We start from the raw sequence: 12,018 nt of genomic DNA on the forward strand, positions 1-12,018 counted from the left end.
AATATTATGAGTACTTATGAATGTGAATCTACAAATAAATTTCCTCTTAGGGCCCAGCCCAATGAATATGGTAAAATCTACACCAAAACACATTAGTGTGTGCTTTTGGAGAATAAGAAATACACAATTGTAAGAGCTTTCAGAAAGAGATTGGGAGATAGATTAAAAAAAAAAAAAAGAATATCAGTGAGAAAATGTATACAAAAGCAATGATAAGGAATGTGTGAGGAATTACAATATGAGGGAAATGCAGAAATATCTTTAAAATTCTGAATGCAACTAACTGATGCTAGTAGATAACTTGTGAGTTTTAGCTGGAATCTATTCAAAAATGGAATAAAGAGGGGCTGGTAGGCTCATGTGGGCTTTCCATGTTCTGCATGTACATTTGCACTTCTGTCTTCTGCTGTTTTTTGTTTGTCTAAAGAAGTGAGATTTTCAAAGATGATTTTGTAGTTATGGAAATGTGTAATAAAAATATAATGTCAATTCAGTGAATGGGGAGAGATATCATACTGCCATACCCATTTTTAACATTTTACAAAAGAACTCAAACATATGTTTAATTTTAAACTGAAATCATACTTGAATTTGATGCAAATGTATTCTTATTTAATATTTATGATTACTGTCTTACAAGTATTTCTAACATAAATACATAGAGGTGAACACCTATAAATTCGACCTGAGATTTTTTTTTTAAGATTTATTTATTTATTCAGAGAGAGAGAAGCACATAGGCAGAGGGAGAAGCAGGCTCCATGCAGGGAGCCCGACGTGGGACTCGATTCCGGGTCTCCAGGATCAGGCCCTGGGCTGCAGGCAACGCTAAACCGCTGCACCACTGGGGCTGCCCTCGATCTGAGATTAAAAGAGAACAGCCAGAACACGACTGAGAGAAGGGCTTTCACTTCTAGCAGGTAGGAAGGTGGAAAAAGATAACATAAAGAATCAAGTGGGGAGCTGGGCTAAGGCCGGGGGGGCAAAAGCCTCGGGGAGGCTTCCCAGCCTGGGGAAGCAGGAACTTAAAAAAATCTGCAGCGGATTCTTCCCGGACAGACAGGCGCTCGCAGGGAAACTGGGCAGAACCGCAGGAAGGGGCAGTGGAGCCTCCAGTCTCCCGGGGTCACTAACAGCGGAGGTGCCCTAGGGGAGAGCGCGCCATACCCTGAGGGCCGAGCGCAGTAAAGGGCTGGAGCAGCCGCCCAGCAGGGCCTTGGGGACAAGCCGGTGGGTCAGGTGGCAGGTCCTGCGGAGGGGGCTGAGCCCTGCTGCCTTCGGGAGCCACGGCCTGGGAGCACTATTCCAGCAGCACAGGCCCCAGATCCCAGGGCGCTGGGGGACACAGCCCAGGATCCTGCGCTCCCCCCAGGACAGGCGGAGGTGGGGAGGGCACAGGACAGTGAGGATGCTCCTGCCATTGGGAGCCCCCAGCTGTGCAGATCAGCACCCCCGCATTCCTAGGAGCAGTGCAGACTGGGAGCTGCGCTAGTTACTGCGGGAGCTGACTCCAGAGCTGGAGAGCCTGTGGCCACCAGTGTGGCTGTCCCTCCTGGTGTCACCCTGTGCCTGGGACAGAGCGGGGCTGCCAGGGAACAGGGAACTCACAGGACAAACAGCTCCCACTGATCCCTGAGTGGGGTGGGGTGGGGGTGGGGCAGCTCCCCCAGGTGCACACACCTGACAATCAGCACAGCAGCCCCTCCCCCAGAAGACCAGCTGGAAAGACAGGGGAAGAATAGGTTCTTGGCCAGACAGCGCTGGAAAGCTCCAGGGGAAGTCAAGGGATTTACAGTATATAGAACCAGAGGGCACCCCTCCTTTTTTTTTTCCTTTTTCCAGTACAACTCATTTTTATATCAGACTATAAATTTCCAAAATTTTTTCTCTTTTCCCACCTTAACTAAAGTATTTTACTACCTCTTCATTTTTAAGTTTCTTTCTTTTGGACTTTCATATTTCTGCAGTTATAGGTCTTAGATATATTTTCCACTTCTAGATTCTCTTCAACATACTCAACTAATTTTTGGGAGAATACAAGATATGTTTTGTTTTGTTTTGTTTGTTTTCTCTGCCTCATTTGCTCTACAATGGCATAAGTTAACACCTTCTAAAACATGACCAGCATGCACCCAGAAACAAGTGGTATACCATGCTGGTTCATTCTGTTAGATTATATTCTCTCTTCATTCCCATTCTGTCCCCTCTTTAACCTCATTTATGTTTTGGTGGTCAATGACAGGGCTCTCTACAAGTATTTCTGGTTTATTTCTGGTCAGTTTTGGGACTGACCATCTTCTAACATACAGAACTTAATATACTCAGAACCAAGAGGATCACCCTCTAGGACCCCTTAGGTAGACTACATTCTCCCTCCACTACAACTTCATCACCACCATCTCCCAGTCTTCTCCACCCTTTTTTTTCTTCAACTTTTTTTTCTTTTTTTTCTTTTCCTCTTTACTTTTGCCTTTTTCTCTTCTTTTTTTCTCTTCTCCTTTTTTTTTTTCTTCTTCTTTGGGGTTCTAGGCCTTTTACTTTTTAAAACTTTGTTTTAAAATTTTTCACTTTAGTGGTGCTTTGTTCTATTTTGTTCTGGTCTTTCTTTTCAATTTCTGGTCTCTGAACTTGGCAGAATCATCTAGAGTGAAATTTACTTCAATCATGGTTGATATTCTGGACTCAGCCCACTCATACAGCCACTCTGCACTGAGCAAAATGACTAGAAGGAAGAACTCACCATAAAGGAGAGAATCAGAAACAGTACTCTTTGCCACAGAGTTACAGAATTTGGATTATAATTCAATGTCAGAGAGCCAATTCAGAAGCAAAATTATAAAGCTATTGGTGGCTCTGGAAAAAAGCATAAAGGAATCAAAAGCTTCATGACTGCAGAATTTAGATCTAATCAGGCTGAAATTAAAAATCAATTAAATGAGATGCAATCCAAACCGGAGATCCTAACGATGAAGGTTAATGAGATGGAAGAAAAAGTGAGTGACATAGAAGACAAGTTGATGGCAAGGAAGGAAGTTGGAGAAAAAAGATAAAAACAATTAAAGACCATGAGGAAAGTTAAAGGAAATAAATGATAGCCCTGTAGGAAAAACCTACCTGTGATTAAGGTTCCAGAGAGTGTCGAGAGGGATATAGTGCCAGAAAGCATACTTGAACAAATCAGAGCTGAGAACTACCCTAATTTGGGGAGGGAAACAGGCATTCAGATCCAGGAGATAGAGAGTTACCCCTCTAAAATCAATAAAAACCATTCAACACCTCAACATTTAATAGTGAAACTTGCAAATTCCAAAGATAAAGAGAAAATCCTTAAAGCAGCAAGAGACGAGAGATTCCTAATTTATATGGGGAGAAATATTAGATTAAAAGCAGACCTCTGCACAGAGACCTGGCAGGCCAGAAAGGGCTGGCAGGATATATTCAGGGTCCTAAATGAGAAGAACCTGCAGCCAAGAATACTTTATCCAGCAAGGCTCTCATTCAGAATGGAAGGAGAGATAAAGAGCTTCCAAGATAGGCAGAAACTGAAAGAACATGGGACCACCAAACCAGATCTGCAAGAAATACTAAGGGGGACTCTGTAAAAGAAAGAGGAAGTCCAAAGAAATAATCCACAAAAACAGGGACTGAATAGGTATTACAATGACACTATATTCACGTCTTTTAATAGTTACTCTGAACTTGAATGGGCTTAATGAACCTATCAAAAGACACAGGGTTTCAGACTGTATAAAAAAGCAAGACCCATCCTTTTGCAATCTATAAGAGATTCATTTTAGACATAAAGAAACCTCCAGCCTGAAAGTGAAAGGTTGGAGAACAATTTATCATTCAAATGGTCCTCAAAAGAAAGCTGGGGTAGCAATCCCTCATATCAGATAAAGTTTATCCCAAAGACTGTAGTAAGAGATGAAGAGGGACACTATATCATACTTAAAGGATCTATCCAACAAGAGGACCTATAAATCATGAATATTTATGCCTCTAATGTGGGAGCTACCAAGTGTATCAATCAATTAATAACCAAGGTAAAGACATACTTAGATAATAATACACTAATACTGGGAGATTTCAATACGACACTTTCTGCAAATGACAGATATTCTAAGCACAGCATCTTCAAAGAAAAAAAGAGCTTTAAATGATACACTGGACCAGATGGATTTTACAGATATTTATAGAACTTTACATCTAAACACAATTGAATACACATTCTTCTCGAGTGCACGTGGAACTTTCTCCAAAATAGACCACATACTGGGTCACAAATCAGGTCTTAACTGATACCAAAAGATTGAGACTGTCCCTGCATATTTTCAGACCATAATGCTTTGAAACTAGAATGAAATCATAAGAAGAAATTTGGAAGAAACTCAAACATGTGGAGGTTAAAGATAATCCTGCTAAAAGATGAATGGGTAAACCAAACAATTAGAGAAGAATTAAAAGCATTCATGGAAACTAATGAAAATGAAGATACAACTGTTCAAAATCTTTGTGAACACAAAAACAGTTCAAGGAGAGAAATATATCACAATACACACAACCCCCCCAAATTGGAAAAAAACCCTCAGCTACACAAGCTAACCTCATACCTAAAGGAACTGGATAAAGAATAGCAAATAAAACCTACATCAAGCAGAAGAAGAGGGTTAATAAAAATTCGAGCAGAACTCAATGAAATAGGGCCCAGAAAAACTTTAGAACAGATCAATTCTTTGAAAGAATTAATAAGATAGATAAACCATTAGCCAACCTAAATAAAAAAGAGAAAAGACTCATATTAATAAAATCATGAACGAAAGAGATCTCATCCAATACCAAGGAAATACAAACGATTAAAAAAATGTATTATGAGCCGCTATACGCCAATAAATTAGGTAATATAGAAGAAAAGGACACATTTCTGGAAAGCCACAAATTACCAAAACTGGAACAGGAAGAAATAGAAAACCTGAACAGGCAATAATCAGGGAGGGAATTGAAGCAGTCATCAAAAACCTCCCAAGACACAGAAGTCAAGGGCCAGATCGCTTCCCAGGGGAATGCTATCAAACATTTAAAGAAGCAACAATACCTATTCTACTAAAGTTGTTCCAAAATATAGAAAGGGACAGAATACTTCCAAACTCGATTTATGAGGTCAGTATCACCTTAATTCCAAACAGACAAAGTCAAAGATCCCACCAAAAAGGAAAATTATAGACCAATATCCCTGATGAACACAGATGCAAAAATTCTCAACAAGATACTAGTCAATAGGATCCAACAGTACATTAAGAATATTATTCACCATGTCCAAGTGGGATTATCTCTGGGATGCAAGGATGGTTCAACACTCATAAAACAATCAACGTGATCGATATATCAACAAGAGAAAAAACAAGTACATATGATCCTCTCAATAGATGCAGAGAAAGCATTTGACAAATTATAGCACCCATTCCTGATCAAAACTCTTCAGACTCTAGGGGTAGAGGGAACATTCCTCAGCATCTAAAAAGCCATCTATGAAAAACCCACAGCAAATATCATTCTCAATGGGGAAACACTGTGAGCCTTTCCCTGAAGATCAGGAACACAACAGGGATGTCCACTCTCACCATTGCTATTCAACATAGTACTACAAGTCCTAGCCTCAGCAATCGGGCAACAAAAAGAAATAAAAAGCGTTCAAACTGGCAAAGAAGAAATCAAACTCTCCCTCTTCGCAGATGACATGATACTCTACGTAGAAAACCCAAAAGACTCCACCCCAAGATTGCTAGAACTCATACAGCAATTCGGCAGTGTGGCAGGATACAAAATCAATGCCCAGAAATCAGTGGCATTTCTATACACTAACAATGAGACTGAAGAAAGAGAAATTAAGGAGTCATCCCATTTACAATTGCACCCAAAAGCATAAGATACCTAGGAATAAACCTAACCAAAGAGGTAAAGGATCTATACCCTAAAAACTTCAGAACACTTCTGAAAGAAATGGAGGAAGACACAAAGAGATGGAAAAATATTCCATGCTCATGGATTGGAAGAATTAATTTTGTGAAAATGTCAATGCTACCCAAGGCAATTTACACATTTAATGCAATCCCTATCAAAATACCATGGACTTTCTTCAGAGAGTTGGAACAAATCATTTTAAGATTTGTGTGGAATCAGAAAAGACCCCAAATAGCCAGGGGAATATTAAAAAAGAAAACCATAGCTGGGGGCTTCGCAATGCCAGATTTTAGGTTGTACTGCAAAGCTGTGATCATCAAGAAAGTGTGGTACTGGCACAAAAATAGACACATGGATCAATGGAACAGAATAGAGAATCCAGAAGCGGACCCTTAACTTTATGGTCAACTAATATTCGACAAAACAGGAAAGACTATCCACTGGGGAAAAATAAAAGTCAATCTATTCAATAAATGGTGCTGGGAAAATTGGACATCCACATGCAGAAGAATGAAACTAGACCATTCTCTTACACCATACACAAAAATAAACTCAAAATGGATGCAAGATCTAAATGTGAGACTAGATTCCATCAAAATCTAATGGAGAACACAGGCAACACCCTTTTGGAACTTGGCCACAGCAACTTCTTGCAAGATAGTCTATGAAGGCAAGAGAAACAAAAGCAAAAATGAACTATTGGGACTTAATCAAGATAAAAAGCTTCTGCACAGCAAAAGAAACAGTCAACAAAACTAAAAGACAACCTACAGAATGGGAGAAGATATTTGCAAATGACCTATCAGATAAAGGGTTAGTATCCAAGATCTATAAAGAACTTATTAAACTCAACAGCAAAGAAACAATTCAATCATGAAATGGGCAAGACTCATGAACGGAAATTTCACAGAGGAATACACAGACATGGCCAACAACCACATGAGAAAATGTTCCGCATCACTGGCCATCAAGGAAATACAAATCAAAACCACAATGAGATACTACCCCACACCAGTGAGAATGATGAAAATTAACAACACAGGAAACAATACATGTTGGAGAGGATGTGGAGAAAGGGGTACCCTCTTGCACTGTTGGTGGGAATGTGAACTGGAACAGCCACTCAAAAAATAGATCTGAGTTAAAAATAGATCTGTCCTATGACCCAGCAATTGCTCTGCTGGGAATTTACCCCAAAGATACAGATTCAGTGAAACGGCAGGAACCCTGCACCCCAATGTTTATAGCAGCAGTGTCCACAATAGCCAAACTGTGGAAGGAGCCTTGGCATCATCAAAAGATGAATGGATAAAGAAGATGTGGTCTATGTGTACAGTGGAATATTACTCAGCCATTAGAAATGACGAACATCCATCATCTGTTTCAACATGGATGGAACTGGAGAGTGTTATGCTAGTCAAGTAAGTCAATCAGAGAAGGACAAACATTATATGGTCTCATTCATATGGGGAATATAAAAAAATAGTGAAAGTGATTATAGGGGAAAGGAGAGAAAATGAGTGGGAAATATCAGAGAGGGTGACAAAACAATATAGACTCCTAACTCTGGGAAACGAACAAGGGGTGGTGGAAGGGGAGGTGGGCGGGAGCATGGGGTGACTGGGTAACTGGCACTGAGGGGGCACTTGATGGGATGAGCACTGGATGTTATACTATATGTTGGCATATTAAATCCAATAAAAAAATACAAAAAAATTCTAATAAAAATACAAAAAATTGCTAAATTTCAAAAAAGACACAAACAAAAGAAAAAGAAAAAAAGTGATAAAGCTACATGTAAAAGTTCTAATTTGGAAAAGGGACCTTTATTTACAATGCATTAGAGAAATCAAATACATTAAATGGGTTTGTAGGGGTTGGCAAATTTAAGAACTTCTTTTAAGGTATAGATTTCATGTGCCAAATATTTGTGGTGAAATATAACTTTTACCTTATTTATGAACACTGCAAATCATTTCCATTAAAAAATATATCTGAAGTACTACCACAGATTCTGTTTTTGCCAGTAACCTGTCTGTTTCAATTTTCCCTGCTTCAGCTCCCAAAGGAAACTGTTATTTCCATATTCTTACCTGTTTGCAACAACTCAAAACAAGTGGATAGTAAATCAGTGAGAAGAGCGATTTTACAGTAGATCAAAGATGAAACACTAGGCATGGAGTGCACTGAAAATATTGCTCAGTTGCTTTTTCTGTTTCATCTTCAGAAAGACCTATCATCACTAAAGACAACCATAATGCAGTGAAAACTGCATTTGGCTTGACATTCAAAAGACCTGGGTTACAGATCTGCCTCTCCCTGCTTGTATGAACTTGATCAGCTCACTGATAATTTATGTGCCTCCTTTTGCTTTTTTATATAAAACTTGGATGATATTAGAATTAACTAAATGAAGTCGTCTACATTTGACCATATTTTATGTACAAGAACAATAATTTCAGATGATTCATCCTTACCGAAGTTATCTCATTCTCTTGCTCTGTATACTAAAGTCAGAAAATGGAGAAAAGTTTGATTAAATGCCATTTGTGAGCATTAAGTTGGTCCAGTTGAAAATATTCTATTTAAATTTAAGCAATATAATCAGCATCACAATTTGTGTTTAAAGAGGTTTTCTCCAAAGTCAAATGAAAATGAAACCAATTAAATTATAGTGATATTCTTGTATTAAATTATTGCTATTAAACCTAATTCATTGTGGAAATATTAAAATATGAAAACTTTGGTCATTATATCCTACTGATCTGTAGCACATTGCACAGAAATGTATATAACTGTATCAGAATCAGTTAGAACTGGGCTCAAATTCCTGTTTTGTCACTTACTAACTGGATGTATTTTCTGATTCTGATCTGAACCTCTTTTCTTAAAATGAGAGAAACCGGGCCACAAAATAAATAAGTTTTCAAGGAAATATTGAGGTTATTTTAATCATTCTTTGAAACTCAGTTACATACAAAGTGGTCTGATACATATAGAAGCAGTTCCTTTAATTTTTGAAACTTTCTAAATGATCATGACATTACTCATATACTTTTTAATGTTAGGAGACAATAATATCTTACCTTTAATTAAGAACAGAGTTTAATGCTAATCGTGAATTTATTTATTTTTTTAAATATTTATTTATTTATGATAGTCACACAGAGAGAGAGAGAGAGAGAGAGAGAGAGAGAGGCAGAGACACAGGCAGATGGAGAAGCAGGCTCTATGCACCGGGAGCCCGACGTGGGATTCGATCCCGGGTCTCCAGGATCGCGCCCTGGGCCAAAGGCAGGCGCCAAACTGCTGCGCCACCCAGGGATCCCAATCGTGAATTTATTTTACACTGTGGGAAAAATATATCTGGTACATTTAATATGTTTTTTAAATATAATATATTTTGGAATTTAGTGGATTCATTGTTTAGAGTGAAGACTGGTAAAAGACATAGCCCCTATTAATTTATTTGTATCTCCACATACACAGAATTTCTCCTCCAAAATTCAGAAATTCACATGTTTCCTGCAGGTTTATATAGGATGTATATGATAGATTAATGAAGGTTAATAATTTTTAGAAACTTAAACATATGGAGAAAATTTAAATGTGAATACATATGACCATATGTCAACAATCTCTTTTCAATATCAATCCCATGATTATCATGTTCTCCACAAAAATAAATGGACTTACAGACTCCTACTGTATTTGCCCTGACTTGCTAATATTTTCTAAAACACACACCCAGAGACAATATTGCCATTTCCAATCTCTCTCAATGAAGAAACTTACAACATTTAAGTTCTCAGAAGGTTGCTAATGGTGCAGAAGCTGGAAAGGCTGTGGATCTGTAAACATCTCAGGTACCCACTGTAGGATAGGATATCTGAAAAAAAACTAGCATATTGAAGTTCTGTATATGAGTTGGCATGTATCTTTAGAGCTCTGGCCCCTAAACTGTCAGTCATTTTTTAAAATTAAGTATTTTGTGCCCAACAGGAAAGTAACAACTTAACCTAGCTTCTATTCAATTATTGACCCAATTAAATGAAAATCTAACACTTTCAATCATTAATATGCTGAAGGGATATTGGTAAAGGCACTTACTAGATTCATTACAAATTTTCTGGAATAGCTGTGGTCATTGAAACTTTTATTGTCTTTTATTTATAGGACCTGGGTTTTGATAAGGAATCAAGATATTTATATATCATCCAAATGTAGGTTTCTAGGAGACCAGCTCATTCTTGGTCTTCATCTTTACTTCAATAGTACTCTGGACTGAAAACTCGGGATTATTTGCCTGGCAAAAAATATCCACTTATTGTACAAGGAGATATAGTATAGGTTTATTTGTGTGTACTTATATGTTGGGTATATGTGCATGTACATATGCACAGAAAAGGTTGGAAAGGTAGTTTTCTGCCTAGTACACGACCACAAAGAAAATTCCTAGGTAAATATTCAGCATCTATCTCCATCATCTCCAGGAACCCTAACATAAACACTAATAAAGTCTTGCTTCCCTTTTATTCAGTGAAACAGACTTTGGGTTGAAGATGGTGCTAGAAACACAACAGCCCTGAGCTATATACCATTATCTCTGGGTTAGGATAAGATGTGGTAATAAAGCAGCAAATGAAGAGTAGTACCTTATCCGCACTGAAAAATTTGTCATCTTACATATAAGGGTGAATACCCACATGAAGTCCAAATTGGGACAGGTGATGTTATTACAACCTCTTCCCCACTTACATCAAACCTAAAGCATAGAATTAATTTTTAATTATAAGGCTTACATCTTAATGGCTTGAAATAAGGAAAAAGATAATTGAAAAGAATGTTCTGATTGTGGCTCCATCAAAACAATCAAAGACTTTATTTCCCTACAGTTCTTTGTAATCCAACAGTCAAATTTTAGTTTGTACATGATTTGAACAAATGGCACTTTTTTTTTATTTTTTAAACTGACCTAACTTGACTGGCCTAATTTGACTCTTCAGATATGAAGGCATTCTGATTCAGGGCATTCTGACTCAGAATAGAACTTTAATATGACCTATTTTAACACATGACTATTTTAATACCTGTACTTATTGCTATAGCTCTTCTTCAGGTTAAAATCCAATTCCTCGGCAAGGTTTCCTAAAAGCTTATTAATCATGTTATAACATTTCAGATGATAAACTACATAAATGAACAGTATGGTACTTTGTATTTATTCCATTGTGTTAAACATTTACTGAAAACATCACTTCAAATTATTCTCATACATTTTCCTTCATAGTTCTAAAAAGTCACTTTCATTTTATTACTCATTACAAAAACTTACCCTCAGTAAGGCATATTTATGACATTTCTCTAGATGTATTAAAGTGGATATTCTTTAAAAGATGCAGACATACTCATATTAAAAATAAATTGCTCCAAAAAAATAAAAAAAAATAAATTGCTCCAAAAGGTATAAACATTAATAAGGAAAAATAATCAGATAATTAAAAAGGGAAAATGTCCACTTAATTTCTAATTCAAAAATGTACAGAAGTATTACTTTAAAACATTATTTATCCTTCATGAACTAGCAAATATTAAAATACTAGCTGAAATATAGCTAAAATAAAGCCATTAATTAAGAATATTTTGATGAAACTGTGCCTTTACTGATACTCTTATGCACTTCTGATAGTACTATATATTTTTGGTTTTATAAAATAGCTGCAGTTCTTTTTATATTCTTAATATAAGTTCTTCGATACATATATAGTATGTATATTTTATTCCATACCATGGCTGTGTCCTTATTTCCTGTGGTATCTTTGAAAGAGTAGAAAATTTTAGTTTTTTGGTAAAAGGCAATATATTATCTTTTTTTGTGTGTGACTTTTCTAATCCACATTTGCTTAACCTCAGGCTACAATAATCTTCCTCATTTTCTACTAGAAATATCTGAGGTTTAGCTTTTACACTGAAGCCCGCAGTCCATTTTATAACTATAATGATTTGTTTGAGGAAAGGTTTGGCGTTCATTATTTTCCATATGGATATCCAGTTGCT

General features: G+C 37.1%; 1 long non-coding RNA gene across 11 annotated transcripts in view; it reads right to left on the minus strand.

Moving 5' to 3' along the window:
• Positions 1–12,018, minus strand: part of LOC144287936 (uncharacterized) — a 276,738-nt gene that overhangs the window by 84,646 nt on the left and 180,074 nt on the right. For 3 of the 11 annotated variants that reach the window (XR_013355770.1, XR_013355768.1, XR_013355772.1), the window contains one exon: positions 9,757–9,850. The exons of the other annotated variants lie outside the window; for them this stretch is intronic. This is a non-coding gene — a long non-coding RNA (uncharacterized LOC144287936). The remainder of the gene's footprint in view (positions 1–9,756; positions 9,851–12,018) is intronic. 11 annotated transcript variants of the gene reach the window in all.

Source organism: Canis aureus, chromosome 17 (genome assembly GCF_053574225.1).
Source record: "Canis aureus isolate CA01 chromosome 17, VMU_Caureus_v.1.0, whole genome shotgun sequence".
In the NCBI taxonomy this organism is placed as follows: domain Eukaryota; kingdom Metazoa; phylum Chordata; class Mammalia; order Carnivora; family Canidae; genus Canis; species Canis aureus.